The sequence below is a fragment of the Ochotona princeps genome, chromosome 24, assembly GCF_030435755.1.
Source record: "Ochotona princeps isolate mOchPri1 chromosome 24, mOchPri1.hap1, whole genome shotgun sequence".
NCBI classification, from domain to species: domain Eukaryota; kingdom Metazoa; phylum Chordata; class Mammalia; order Lagomorpha; family Ochotonidae; genus Ochotona; species Ochotona princeps.
Window position 1 is genome coordinate 36,374,254 of NC_080855.1, and position 14,308 is coordinate 36,388,561.

General features: G+C 47.7%; 1 pseudogene; it reads left to right on the forward strand.

The window, feature by feature from the left end:
* Positions 1-2,919: 2,919 nt before the first annotated feature.
* LOC131483180 (TBC1 domain family member 12-like) overlaps positions 2,920-14,308 on the forward strand; it is a 39,004-nt pseudogene continuing 27,615 nt past the window's right edge.

Consider the following 14,308-nt stretch of genomic DNA (forward strand, 5'->3'; position numbering starts at 1 on the left):
AGTGTGCCAGACTAAGCTAGGCTCCAACACCTGCTGGGGTTTATGAGTGCCAGTGTGTGGGATGGGCTGAGCTAGTTTGTGGCACCCCTGATCCACATAAGAGCCAGGTCTAGGGGTGGGCCAGGCAGTGTTGGCTGTATTCACATGAGAGCCAGAACAAGTGTATGTGGCAAGGCTGCAGTGAATCTTTTGACTTGAAGTGGCCCAAATTTGGCTAAGCCAAATGCCCATTGGTATGCTCGAGAACCCAGCCTGGGAGCTGGTCTGACAGGAGATTGGGGAACTCCCCTGTTATGACAGAGTTCTAGCTGGTAAGCACCAGAACCAAAGCTGTAGGCAGTCCATGCGAGGCTGAGTTGCATTACCCACCAACATACAAGTGGGTCAGGTTTATGGGGGGGGCAGTTTGGGGGTCTGTAACACCCACTGGCAAGAGTGAGGGTCAGGATGAGGTGCTTGCCAGAATGGGTTGCAATGCAACACGTAAGTGCTAGGACTGGTGCTGTCTGGGCTGGACTAGGCTGCAGCACCACCCAGTATGGATTGGGACTGGGGCAGAGAGGACAAAGCCAGGCTGCAACACCTGCCACTGAATGACCAGAGGACATGGGCCATGCTAGTTTGGGTTGCAGTACCCATCAACACACACAAGACCCTAGACCAGGAGCAAACCTGCTGGAAATGCTGTGAGATCTAGGACTGGGGTGAAGCAGACTGGGCAAGGCTGTGAAAACCATCAGCCTGCCTGTGAGCTGGGGTTGGGGGAGGCCCAGGCTAGTCACCACCATGCATCCGATGGTGCTTGCAAGGGCCAGAGTAAGCGCCAACACACTGGTCTTTGTCACAGCATCCAATAGCAACTGCCAGTACTGGATACAAGTCATGTCAGACTGGATCACAGAACTCCCTGAAATGTATAAGATTTGGATTGAGTTCCCTTTTCCCCACAGCCCACTCCACCCTACTCCACTGCTGGTGGGGTTGCAGGTTGGTACAGCCTCTATGGAAATCAGTATGGAGAGCACTCAAACAACAAAATCTGCATACCATATGATCCAGCAATAGCACTCCTAGGAATATATCCAAAACACCCATTTCATGGGAAACCAACATGCACCTCTATGTTCATAGCAGCACAATCAGTAATTGCAAAAACATAGAAGCAACCGAAATGCTCATCAACAGAAGACTGGATAAGAAAGTTATGATTCATTTACTCCATGAAATACTACTCAGGTATTAAAAAAAAAAAAAACGCATTTCTTTGTGGCCAAATGGGCCCAAATGGAAACCATAATGCTAAGGGAAATGAACCAATCCCAAAGGGTTAAATACCACATGTTTGCTTTAATATAAGATGATATGATATCAATATGGAAAACAGTACCTGTAAAATGCAATATTATCTCAACCTCAAACAGCCTATTTCACATGCAATAAGATATTGTGATGTAACCAATGAACCAACAATCAATGTGAGCCAGACTGCTTATGAACTGCATCAAAGAACTGTAAAATCTAATATACTTTTAACACCCTATGTTATTCTGTAATGGGGTGGGAGATCAGAGAAATCTTCCATCTTCTTAGACTGTGTAAGGAAGACGTGAAATATAACCTACCAGGATCATAACTGGTAACTGATAGACAACAGACTCGAATCAGTATTAGACAATAGTTAAACTACAAAGACATATAGGGGGAATTGAGAGCAATCCTGACAACCTCTTAACCGGAGATCATATGCACAGAGCAGTGGGGGACCCGAGAGCAGAGCAGGTGGACAAGAGAAGGCTTGTATCCCAACCCTGAAGACTCCCGGATTCTCACCAAGGAGTATCAGTATGAGCACCAAAGACTACATCCCAACTGCCAAGGAGACCATGGGGAATTGGAATGCCTTCGGAAGCCAATAACTCCGAGGTCATCCACTCACACTTGGATCTACCACACGGGATGAAGGAAGTCCAAATCCTTCCTTGCAGGATCCAAGGTCCTCAGAACAACATCCAGGAGTCCTGAGCTGTCTGCAGATACAGAAGAACAGTAAACTTACTTGGGGACTAGGGAGGGGAGTTTTCTCGGGTCCTTGTTTGGTTCCTACTTTGGATAGGCATGGAGGGAAATGACAGCCAGCTCATTTGGGTCTGCAGGGGATGTCAAGTTCTATGTAAGAAGATGAGAGTAGAACATGTTGGACAACTCTCACAGGAAGCTGTCTGGGTGAGTGGATGCACTAGAGTGGACTCTGTCAACCAACAGACCTTGGAAGGATTTCCTCAACCTTGGAGCAGTGAAGCCAAAAACAGCATTGTGGAACTATCAAAATCACCCCAGCAACACCATTGGAACATTCTTTTCCACACTGATAACAGACCATTGTGCCTTTACTTTCGCATGATCACTTGGAAATGAAGACATAAAGTGAAAACAAAAAGTGGAGTAAGTTAATTTTATTTTAAGATGCTTGCTCCATCACACACAAAAAAAAGCATTAAACGTAGCAAGACCCTCTTCTTTAACTGCATGCTTAATGCACATAGGCCACATTGGCTTTCAACCAACGTGATGACCCGATTTTTGAAGGGAGAGAGGCAAGATCCGGCTTCAGCTCGAATCTGGAAATCTGATACTTAGGGTTTACAGGTTTTTGTCCATCCTGGAAATGCTGCAAGTCCCCAGTTTGTGGGTGTGGGGCGGCCGTTTTCTCCTACTGACCTGGGGTTGGTGATGTCCTTTCTAAATTCACCCTAAAGCGGCCACTAGACAGCGTCCACCAGATGGCGCTGCTCGGGCCCCAAAGGCCCAGGAGGCCAAGGTCCTTACCCATGCTCCTCAGATCCTAGCCCAGGAAACTAGCCTAGAAACCCTGCGAAAACCAGGACATGATCTCTCAGTGTGAGCACCTGGTTGTGAGGAATGTCCAGAGCCGTCAAGCGGCCCACCCTGCCTGAGTTCAAGTTCCAGGTGAGATGCTGGTACCCCAAACCTGTCGAGAAGCACCCAGGGAGAGGCAGAGCAGGGCTTGGGTGCTGACACATGACAGGCTTCTCCTACCTGTTGTTTTACTAAGGAACAAGGCTCTCCCATTGTCATGCAGTCTGAAGGAAGGTCAAACTCCTTGGGGGACACTTTTGATCCACCCTGGTATGTGTCCAGGGAACCTCGAGTGCCACGGGGGCCAGCAGCCCGCCATGGCCCACAACACTTTACTCTCATGGTTACCACGATGGGGCAGGGAGAGGAGGCATTGCGGCCACCCCCGCAGCGCAGCTCTTTTGCCCAGGGCACCCTGGAATACAGCAGCACACTCAGCGCCCACTGCCCGCTGATCCCGCACCTGGCCAGTGAGGGGCAGGAGAGGACCCAATGCACAGTTTTTGGCAAGAAAACATCAGCAGCACCAGGGGCAACATGCCCTGAGTGCTGTGGATGCCTCTGTGCTTGGCGAGGCTCCTGCCAGACATCCGGTCTGTGTGCACTGCTGGGGACTCCACAGCCAGGAAGCCCCGTAGCCCATTCCTGCCACCACCCGCACCCATAGTCTGTTCGGCATCCAAAGAATGGAGGCAGTGCAGACTCTCTCATCCCAAAGCACACAAGAGCATCTGCAGTGGCGCCCTCGCCCTCAGTGCAGCCGTGTTCCTGCTGCCCACGGCCATAACCAAGTGCGTTAGTCACTCTGCAGGACAGTGACAGTGGCCTGCCCGCCTCCACTCCTCCTCACCAAGGGCAGCTTCACGAATTGCAGACCCCACGCTGAATGCAGTGATGATCACCGCGGAGTCGTCAGGCATGTGCTGCCATGCCTGTGGAACACCCCGGCTGGTGTGCCCCGCTGCTATGTGGCCGGAACAGGGCAGGAACTAACCCAGAAAAAAGCATTATGATGGGCAACTCAAAGCCCAAGGCCATCTCCCCTTGTGCCTGAAGTTCGATGCCCGCAGCCAGAGCCCCACCAGCTGTCTCTCTTACAGCCGCCTATCTGAGCCGGTGCCCTGTGGTTATGGGGCAGGTGCCGCTCCTTGGCTGGGCACTTGTGCAATGGAGATGCCAAGGGCCGAGGGTCAAGATGTGGTGGCCGTTGGTGTCGTTGGCCATGGTGGAGTCTCTGTGGTGGTTCCGTCTTGACGGCCTGGAAAGTGCTAGTGAGTTTATCCTTGTGATGCCAGGGGAGGCCAGAGGCCTACAACAAAGCAACAGGGTGGCCTTGTGGGCCTGCAGTGGACCTGCCTCCTGTTCCCGGGCCTGCTGCAATAGCAGGGCTGGTGGCTTGTCAATGAGGAGGCAGGGAAGCAGGGATTCAGGCACCAGGCCTGGAGGGCAGGGTTGTGGATCTGCACCTGGAGCTGACAACAATCAGCTGCCCAGGACCACCGCCAAGCCTCATCTAGTCCCTGACTCAACCCGGTGGGTCTCCCCTTTGTGATGGACAGAATTCACCAAAGGCTTAAACTACTGTGCCACAGCACTAGTGCCTGAGTCAGATCCCACATGTTCCTGAGTTCTGTCATCACCGCTAGTCTGAAAACATTGGTTCTGGTGAGCAAATACTACACTGAAATTGCTTATGCTACCAATGTCATCCTTTTACATCTGAATAACCATCTTTCCCCTACATCCCGCTGAGTGAAGAAATTATCCACCCCCCCTTATTGTATGTTTTTGGCACCTTTGTTGAAGATGAGTTAACAATGCATGTGTTGTCTTGAGTCTGGCCTTTCTCTTCAGTTCTGGTGGTTTATGTGTCTGTATATTGGCTGATATCATACTGTATTATTAACTGTTGCTCTGTAATACTTTTTTTTTCTTTTTTAGCCACATTTTATTTTAATGGAATAAAAACACATGATATCTGTAATGAATGTGTCAGCTCTAGGAAGAACAATGATAGGGATGATCAGTATATAACTTTTCTTATCTACACAAATCAAGTTTGATTTGTCAAAGACTATGTATGACTTAAGTTAGATAGCTCTGGCATCAGGTAATACATTGTAAAATCAGAGAGTGTAATGACTCCTGTATTGTTCTTGCTTCAGGTTCCTTTGGGTGTTCAAGGCATTTTTGCTTTCCATATGAGTTTAGAGGCTGTTTCCCCGGTTATAATGCTACCAGCCATTATGGAATCTGTTAGCACTGACAGCATCTCTGATCTCTTACTTACTGCCCTCAAATTTTCTGCCCTTGACTCCGTTGCCTAGCTCATCCCACAGTGAACAGCAAGGATGTCCACGGGAGGAAACCACAACTGACCAATTCTAGAAGGTCTCAAAGAGATCGGTGAAGGCTGGGGAGATGGCAAATGGAGAATTACACACTTCTTTATTGTTTTTTGTAACACAAATAAGAAGTGTCAGAATTTCGTGCAACGGTATCCGTGGGGTTGTACTACAGAAACAAATATCATCTATCATGCTGGAAGTCAGAAAATGGCATTTGGAATTCTGGTCTATGAGGCTGACTCGCAGGGTAGAAATGTGGGTAACAGAAATATTTTATCTGCTAGCATCAAGTATAACGAGATACTTTCAATTTTATGCTTGCTAGGCACAAGTTTACTAGTGTTGAATCGTCTGTCTTTGGGCGAGGGAATGGAATCCATTTCTGGTTCCTTACCTGTCCTGTGCTCAGTACTTAGGCTTCATTGTGAATGAATGAGAAGTAAATTTTCAGCTACGTTGAATATTCTAAGTATGCCCTCATGTGAGTGATACCCAATTCAGAGGTATAATGTTAGGTATGATACTGATTATGTAAAATTCAAAGTTAAAGAACTTAATATCATTATCAGAGAGTGATGTTGTTTGCACCTTGATTAAGGAGGGGTAGGAGAATATAGTTACTAAGACACATCACATTCACTGTACCAAAGAAAGGAAAGAGTATTAGACAGAGATTAGTCTCCATATGCTGATGGAGATGGGGGTGGAATGCAATCCTCTCTAAACTTGGCTGAAAGTGGTCTACTCGCCTGCCACTGTCCCACTAAAAAATACTAGAAAGTGAAGAAACCAAGACCCAGGGTCCGGTTTCATTCCATGGTGGTCAGGAGTTATACACGGTGTGATATCTTTTTTTTTCCCCTGAAGCTGTTTTATGGCCTAGTATATGGTCTATCCTAGAATAAGCTTCATGCAATAATGACAAGAATGCGTGTCCTGCAACTGTGCGGAGAGACATCATGTAGGTATTCGTTAGGCCCACTTTGCCCATTGTGTGGATCAGGTGTGTTGCTTCTTTGTAAATTGTCTGTCTAGTCAGGCTGTCCACTGATGAAGATGGAGTGTTGAATTCCTGCAAAGTTAATCTATTGGAGTCTGTGTCTTCCCTTTAGATCAACTAAAATTGTTTTAAATACCCAGATGTCCTGACACCAGGTTCATATACACTTTCTCTAGTCATTTATTTTTTCAAAGTATCTATTTTATTTCTTCTTATTATCTATTATTTATTTTCCATAATAAACTTTTTTTGGTATAAGGTTCCTCCCTTCCTTTCACTTTGCTCTCTTTCTGCCATTTTCCCCAAAATTATCACAGTAGTACAGTTCCTTAGTAAGGGCTACAAGTTTGACTTCATGTATTTAATTGTGTCATGGCATGCTAGGTATAGACAAAGGAGTAAATCAAATACCAAATATACTGTAAAGGTATATTTTAATGTTTCATTGGGAGTCCTACTTTTATTTGTGATTGAGAAGTAGAATATATCTTTACTTGCTGGTATGCTGGTCTCCATTATGCAAATCACTGAAGAGGATATCTGTATGCACTGGTTACTCATATTTATATATTTTGTTTAGCCAAATTGTTCATATTATTTGCATGAAGGAGAATATATGGTACATACCCTTTTGTACTTATTTCACTAGGCATAATTCTGTCCAGTTGTGACCATTTTGTTACAAATGGTAGGATTTGATTCCGTTTATGGCTGTGTAGTATTCCACAGAGCAGGTACACTAGTTTTTTATCCATTCATTTGTTGACAGGCATCTTGGTTGTTTCCTTATCTTTGTTATTGTGAACTGTTCTGCTCTAACAAAAGGGTTGTAGGTTGCGTTCTCATATGCAGATTACATTTCTTTTGGATATATTTCTGGAAGTGGGATAACTTGGCTGTATGGTCAATTCTCTATTATCCCCATTATCTGCATCACACTCTCCATAGTGATTCTGAAGAGGCTGCACTAGTCAGCACTCACACCAACAGGGAATCAGGTGCCTTGTTTCTCGCATCCTCGGCAGCAATTACTGTTAGTAGATGTCTGCATACAGGCAGTACTCAATGGAATTAGTTGGAACCTCAGTGTGGATTTAATTTACATTTTCTCTAAAATCTATAAAGACTGAACATTTTTTCATATCTCTAACAACCATTTTAAATTTTCTCCTTATGGAAAATATCTGCTCATGTCTTTTTTCCCTTTCTCATATTGTTTGTTTTGTTATTATTGAGGTTCTGAAGCATTTTTATATCACAGGTATTAGTCTCCTGTTACTAATAGCTTTTAAACATTTTTCCATTCTCTTGTTTGTCTCCTTCCATCCTTGACCATTTCCTTTGCAGCACAGAATGTTGTCCCATTCATTAGTTTGTGCTTTTGGTGTATTTTCTGAAAGTCATTTTCCTGGACCTGACATGATAGCCTAGCTGCTAAAATCCTCACCCTGCATAAGCCAGCATGCCAGAGGAGCACCAGGTCATGTCCCAGCTGTTCCACTTCCGTTACAGCTCCCAGGTTGAGGGCTTGGAAAAGAGAGGAGGACGGCCGAAAGCTTTGGGTCCCTGCATGAGAGACCCAGAAGGGGCTCCTTGTTCCTGGCTTTTGACCAGTTCAGCTCTGGCTGTTGAGGCCATTTGGGTAGAAGGACTTTCTTTCTGTCTCTCCTTGTCTCTATAAATCTGACTTTCCATAACAATAAATACATTTTATTAAAAAATAATTTTCCTACACTATATATTGTTGAGTGTACCCTCTGTTTCCTCTAATAAATGAATGGTTTCTGGGTATAGATTTTGCTCTTTGATCCCTTCAGAGCCCATTTTTCCATAAAATGAAATGTGGAGATCTTGCCTCTTACTTTTATGAAGTGTATATTCAATCATCCCAACATATTTGTAGAAGAGATGAACCTTTCTCCCTTGATTACTCTCAGTTCTCATGTGGGCTGTATGTTTGTGGTCTCACTTCTTAGATTTGTGTTCATCCTCACTGATCTCTGTATATGTACCAGCATCAAAATCATTTGACTGCTGCTCCCCTATATTACATGTTGAAATGTGGAATCATGATTCCTCCATTTCTGATTCTATTGTGTAATACATCTTCAGAGAAACAGTGCAATGGCTCAGTGACTAATTCCTAGCTATATATGCTCTATGATTCCAAATGGAGATCAATCATGCCACAGCAACTCTACTTCCCAATCAGTTCTCTGGATGAGGCCTGGGAAAGTAAGAGGGTGATGCTAGCCTTGGAACTTGACAGATGGACAAAACAAAAGAAGACCAGGGATACTGGCTTAGAATTAAATAAGATGCACAGAGGAGCACTAGTTAGAGGTGGAAAATGGAGCACAGAAGCCTGCTGGCCGCTGGGGCCTCCTGCTGGGACTCATTTAAGGGAACTGGTCTCTTAGCATCCAAGACAGCTGCGCTCACCAGACAGAGGTGATCGGGGGCAAGAGAGGCATCCTTGGCTCAGTTGGCATGGAACGGCCTCACCTGGAAGTGTCCAATGCAGCCAGCTCCAAGGTAGACATGCAGGGCATAGCAAGAGGCCCCAGCGTTGGGTTCCCTGGCCAACCCTGTCCACAGCTCTGAACAGCACCAGGGCTACAAGGCACACAGGAAGAGGCATCTGGGGCTGCGGGTGGTCCTGCATGTGGGCATGTGCACATGCATGTGCCATGTCACTGAGAGTTTCTCCGAGGAGAAGGAGGCTTGCAAGGCAATGAGGCAAGCCACTTCCCAGCCATGCTGTGGGGAGTTGCTTTCTGATCTGTCCCCACCCCAATGTCTGTGTGTAGAATCAGGGATGTGGAGGTGTGGCATGGGGGAGGAATGGGAGTAGTGCGATCATTTTTCTAACTGATGGGCACCAAGTTTTGCCTTAGATGGAGCAGGTACCCTAGGGGCCATGATCTCCAATAGGGCTCTGGCACTTACAGGTGCCTGGTTTTGGATGGGCGCTGTAGACACCAGCAGCCAGCAGGAACGTTTGCCCAAGCTTATCTTTCCTCACTTCAAGTTGCATGGATTCCCTCAAGCTCTTCCGTTAGTTCTGCAAACTGGGGACTTCTTCAACATTTTCTCCTTTCTCTCTTCTTCCTCTTCTTCTACTCCTTCTTTTCCTTTTAAAAACAATTTTGTTATGTTTTTGAAGGGCAGATTCACAGAGGAGAAAGAGAATCAAACAGGATCTTCTGTCTGCTGGTTCAGTACTCCAGTGTCTGGAGTTGAGCCAATCTGAAGCCAGGAGCCAGGGGCTTCTCTGAGTGCCCCATGTGCGTGCAGGGTCCCATGAGCCTTGGCCGTGCTCAACTGCTTTCCCAGGCAAACAAGCAGGGAGCCTGATGTCATGTGGAGCAGCCAGGACTCGAACCAGAACTCTGGCTCCATAGGATCCCAGGATTCTGGCAGGGGCATAGAAGGTGAGGATTGAGCCACCAGGCTATAGCCCTGGGCCCACCTCTTCCATCTTTGGCATGCCCCACCTATTTTGGGTCATCCCTATGGAGCTTCTAACCAGTGAGGAAGGCCTTCTGCGAAGGAGTGGGCTTTCACTTGTCTAGTTCCTTGGTCTAGTGTGTGTCATGACTCAGGGGAACTGGCAGATCCTGAGGAGTTGCGGGTATCAAGCCTTTTGGGACACGTGAGAATTAAAGTGAGTTTTTAAAATGTTTCTTGAAGGTTGGCCTGGAGGAAAATAGCAAATTGCAGAGACCCGGAAATTGTAGTAGTGACCTTTCCAAGAGGATGGCTTAAAGATCAAGGGAGCTCCCAATATAGTTTCCTTTCACAAGGAGCTTTAATGACTGGGGCTTGACTGGGGCAAGCTCCATGAGCCAGGAACACAATTGAGGTCTTGCCGAAGAGCAGTAGGAAGCCAATTTTAAGAGCCTCCCAGGCTCTGTTGGTGGGAAGCCGGCTAGCTTCAGGAGGCAGAACTGGGCAACTCAGCCAGGAATGCTGATGGAGGGATGCAGGTATCTCAAGAAGCAGCCTGAAGGCCTTCTCCGGAATGGAGAGAGGTCTTTTTCTATAAGATGTCTCTGGCTGAATTGAAAGGAAAAGCTAGAGAAAGAGAGAGACATGGAAAAAGAGAGAGATCTTCCACCTGCTGGCTGTTTCACTCCCTAGAGGGCCACAACAGCCAGAGCTGAGACTATCTGAAGCCAGGCACCTCTGCTGGGTCTCCCCCATTGGTACAGAGTTCCAAGGGTTTGTGTCAACCTCCACTGTTTTTCCAGGCAATCAGCAGGCTACTGCATCATAAGTGGTGCACCCAGGAGAAAACTTGATGTCCAGAAGGGCCCCCTCTGCTTGCCATTAAAGTAAGAGCTGGCTGAATCACTGCACTCAGCCATCTTTTCTCTCTAAATTCCCAATACTGCTCTGTGGCCAGCTCCAAGGCAAGCCATGGAGGGGCAAACCTGTGGGACAGCAGTCAAGTTGCAGCTTGGAACACCTTGAACCCCGTTCGGTAGGCTTGGGCTTCCACTCTTTGCTGCCCTTCTGAAGTCACTTTTCAGCTCATGCACACCATGGTGGGCAGCCTGTAATGACTCAAGAATCTGGGTTCTTGACAACCCCAGTGCAAACCTAGATGGATTTTGGACTCCTGGATTCCACATATGCCAGCACTGGAGGCATGAATCAGTGTAGAGAAGGTAGTCTGTGTCTTTCTGTGTCTGCCTCACAAAGCAAAATACATTTGACCATTCAATCTTTTTCTGTGTTTTATTTCCAACTCAAGTGAAGGGCCTGGCATGATGGCTCCATTGACTAATCCTTCCCTTGCAAGCACTGCAATCCTATATGGGTATCATTTTATGACCTGGTTGCTCCACCAACTCTCTGCTTGCAGCTTGGAAAGGAAGCAGGGATAGTTCCAAGTCCTAGGCAGCCTGTAACCATGTGGGTGAATTGGAACAAGCTCCTGGCTCCTGAGTTTGGATCAGTTCAGATCTTGCCATTGTGGTTATTTGGGGAGTGAACCAGCAGATTTAAGATTTCATTACCTCTCCATCTCTGTAAATATGTTGTAAAATAACAGTTGATAAATCCTACCAAATAAGTGCCTTTAACCACCTTGTAATTTTTAAATCAATCAACAAAGTGAAATTTAGGAGAGCTGGCCATGTGTCTGGCATGCCATATGGATAGACGATTGAGTTCCCAGCTGTCCCACTTCCCATCAAGCTCTCAGGTCATGTTCTGGGAAAACCTGGAAATGATTCAAGTCCTTGGGTTCCTGTACCCACATGGGGAACAAGGAAGAAGCACCTGGATTCAGTGTGGCTCAGCCCTGGCCCCGCAGCCATCTAGTGAGTGAACTAACAGATGGAAGGTGTCTTGGTAATCCTGATTTTCAAATAAAGCAATCTTTAAAAATAAATAAATGAATAAGTGTAAAACCAATGATCTAGAAATTGCTTGCTGTTAGGGAGTCTCTGTTTTGATCATTGGGAGCTGGTCAAAGTCTGAGAGCAAGTAGTTGATCTGTGCTATAGACAAATGTTCTCATAAGAATTTGTCAAGAGGGGCTGCACAAAGTGGAATACTGAGCTCATGGTCCACCTGCAGGTGTTGGCATTTCCTATGGAAAGCAAGTCTTGTCCTAGCTGTTCCACTTGCGTTCCAGACCTCTGGTTGTGGCCATGGAAGGCAGTCGAGGATCACCGCAAATCTAAGGATGCTGCACCTGTGTGAGAGAGCTGGAAGAAGTCCGTCTTCAGATGAGCTCATCTGAAGTGAAGCTCATTTGGGAAGTGAACCAGTGCACAGAAGATCTTTCTGCCTCTGTTTCTGTCTCTGTCCATGCTCTGGAAATCTGCCTCACAAAAAGATTATAGTCTGTCCAAACCCAAACCTTCAACTGCAGGTGCAGGGCTCTGTGTCCAGGCGGGGAGAGCTTGCAGACAAGAGTGAATGATGCCCATGAAGGATCAGGACCTGCATCTCCCATGGGGAGGTGGCTGAAGATGTATCAAGTCTGTAAGGGTCATGACTCAAAACTCTGCAGTGAACAGGAGAGGCAGCCAAGCTGACTGACCCCTTCGGATGCACATGTCCTCTGAGGTATGTAAATGGGTTCACAAAGCTGTCCTGGAGCCAATGCTGTGGTGAAGCCTCTGGAGGCCAGGATGCCATCCCCTAGGGGCTACAGAGTCAATCCTCAGCTGTGCCACTTGCTATACAGCTAGCTCCCTGCTGTCCCCCCCACCCCTGGTAAAGCAGCAGTGTGCAGTGCTGAGCCTAGGGCCAGAGGGCCAGAGGGCCAGAGGGCCAGAGAGCAGGGCTTGAACCCCAGCTAGGGGTGGGGTGGAAAAGTGAGCAGGGGGACTTGCTGGGCATTGGGGCCTCCTGTTGGGACCCATCCAAGGCCACAGGATGCTTGGTGTTCATGATAGACCTGCTGGCCAGACACAGCATAATCCAGGCCCCACTGCCAGAGTTCTAGGTGGGCTAGGGTCTTGGAAGGTCCTTAGCAGCACATGCCCCATGCAGGCTGCGTGGACAATGGTGACAAGGCAGTTGGGAGCCCGAAAATCAGCTTTGGTCTGACAGGGGCCAGAGCTCCACACACACCAGGAGGAGGCAGCAGCTGCAGGTGTCCATGCATACAGCAAACACACATGTGCCGCATCACTGAAGTCATCTCCCAGAAGGAGGTGCGCCAGGCACCGGTTGCCATGTAATGAGGCCAGCCACTTCCCTGCCCTGATGGGTGAAGCCTCCTTGTGGTCCACGGGGTAGGTCCCCTTCTCCAAGTGTCTGTGTAGGTAGGTTAGCGGATGTGGAGGGGGTGCCACCATGGACAGACAGGGGAGGCGCCATGATTTTTCTTCCCTAGGCGGCACTGTACCAGGTTTTGGATGGGCCCTGCAGGGACACTGCTGCTGGCTGGAAGCCTTGCCCAAAGCTTTCTTCCCTCACCTCACCTGTATTCCCTTCAACTCTTCCATGAGCTCTGCCAGCTTCTGTCTTTTTTATCTTTGATTTGATTCTCTCTGTCTTTCTCCAGGATTGATTTCTTTTCATTGAAGGGCTGATTGACAGAGATGGAGATACAGAGATGATCTTGTGTCTGCTGGTTCACTACCTGAGGGGCCACAATGGCTGGAGTTGAGCTGATCTGAAGCCAGGATCTAAGAGCTGCACTGGAGTGTCCAATGTGGCTGCAGGCTCCCAAGTACCTGGACCACCCTCAACTGTGTTCCCAGGCCACAAGCAGGGAGCTGGATGGGAAGTGAAACAGTTATATTCAAACTAGCATGTTTGAGAACCTATGGGATCCCAGGGTCCTGGCATGTGTACAGGGCCAGGATTGAGCCACTCGGCCATGGTGCCGGGCCCCACCTCCTTTGTCTTTGGCCTGTGTGAATCCTGAGGGCAAAATCTGGGGGAAGCTGGCCCTGAATCTTTCTCAGGTCTTCCCACTGAGGAAAGCCCTCTGCAAAGAAGGAGTGGGGCTTCACTTGTGCAGTTCCTTCCCCTTGGCTGTGTCATGACTCAGGGGGGACTGATCTCTACGGAGGCGTTGGGGGATCAGGCCTTTCCAGCCTGGTCAGAATTGGTTGGAGTTTTCCTGATGGACCTTGAAGGTTGGTTCTAGAGTAAAAAGAGGTCATTCAGGAGACCTGGAGCACATAGTAGTTCATTCCACAAGGAGCTCAAAATGATGGCTGGTGTTGTTGTCAGTAGATGCTAGAGTCCACTCCAATCTGGCCCATCCCTTTTTCCCAAATTGCATGCACCAGTGGGTGGTGTTTCCTAGTCTATCTGACTCTGAAGACCCCACGCTTGAGCACAGGCCTGACAATTTTCTATATTGGCTGGTGTTCAGCCTAGTTGTGAAGAGTAATGGGGTTTACCCTTCCAGTACTGCCACCTGACCTTGCTCTTGTATTTGCCAATGGGTGCTGCCATCACATGTGGTTTGCTACCTCCCTATCCTTAGCAGCAGCCATAACCCGATTAGGGATTCCCCATCCTTGCACACACCCAGCTCCATCCCATTTGTATGCCATTGGATGATGCAGCCAAGCCCCAACAAATGCACACCTATCCCCCATGC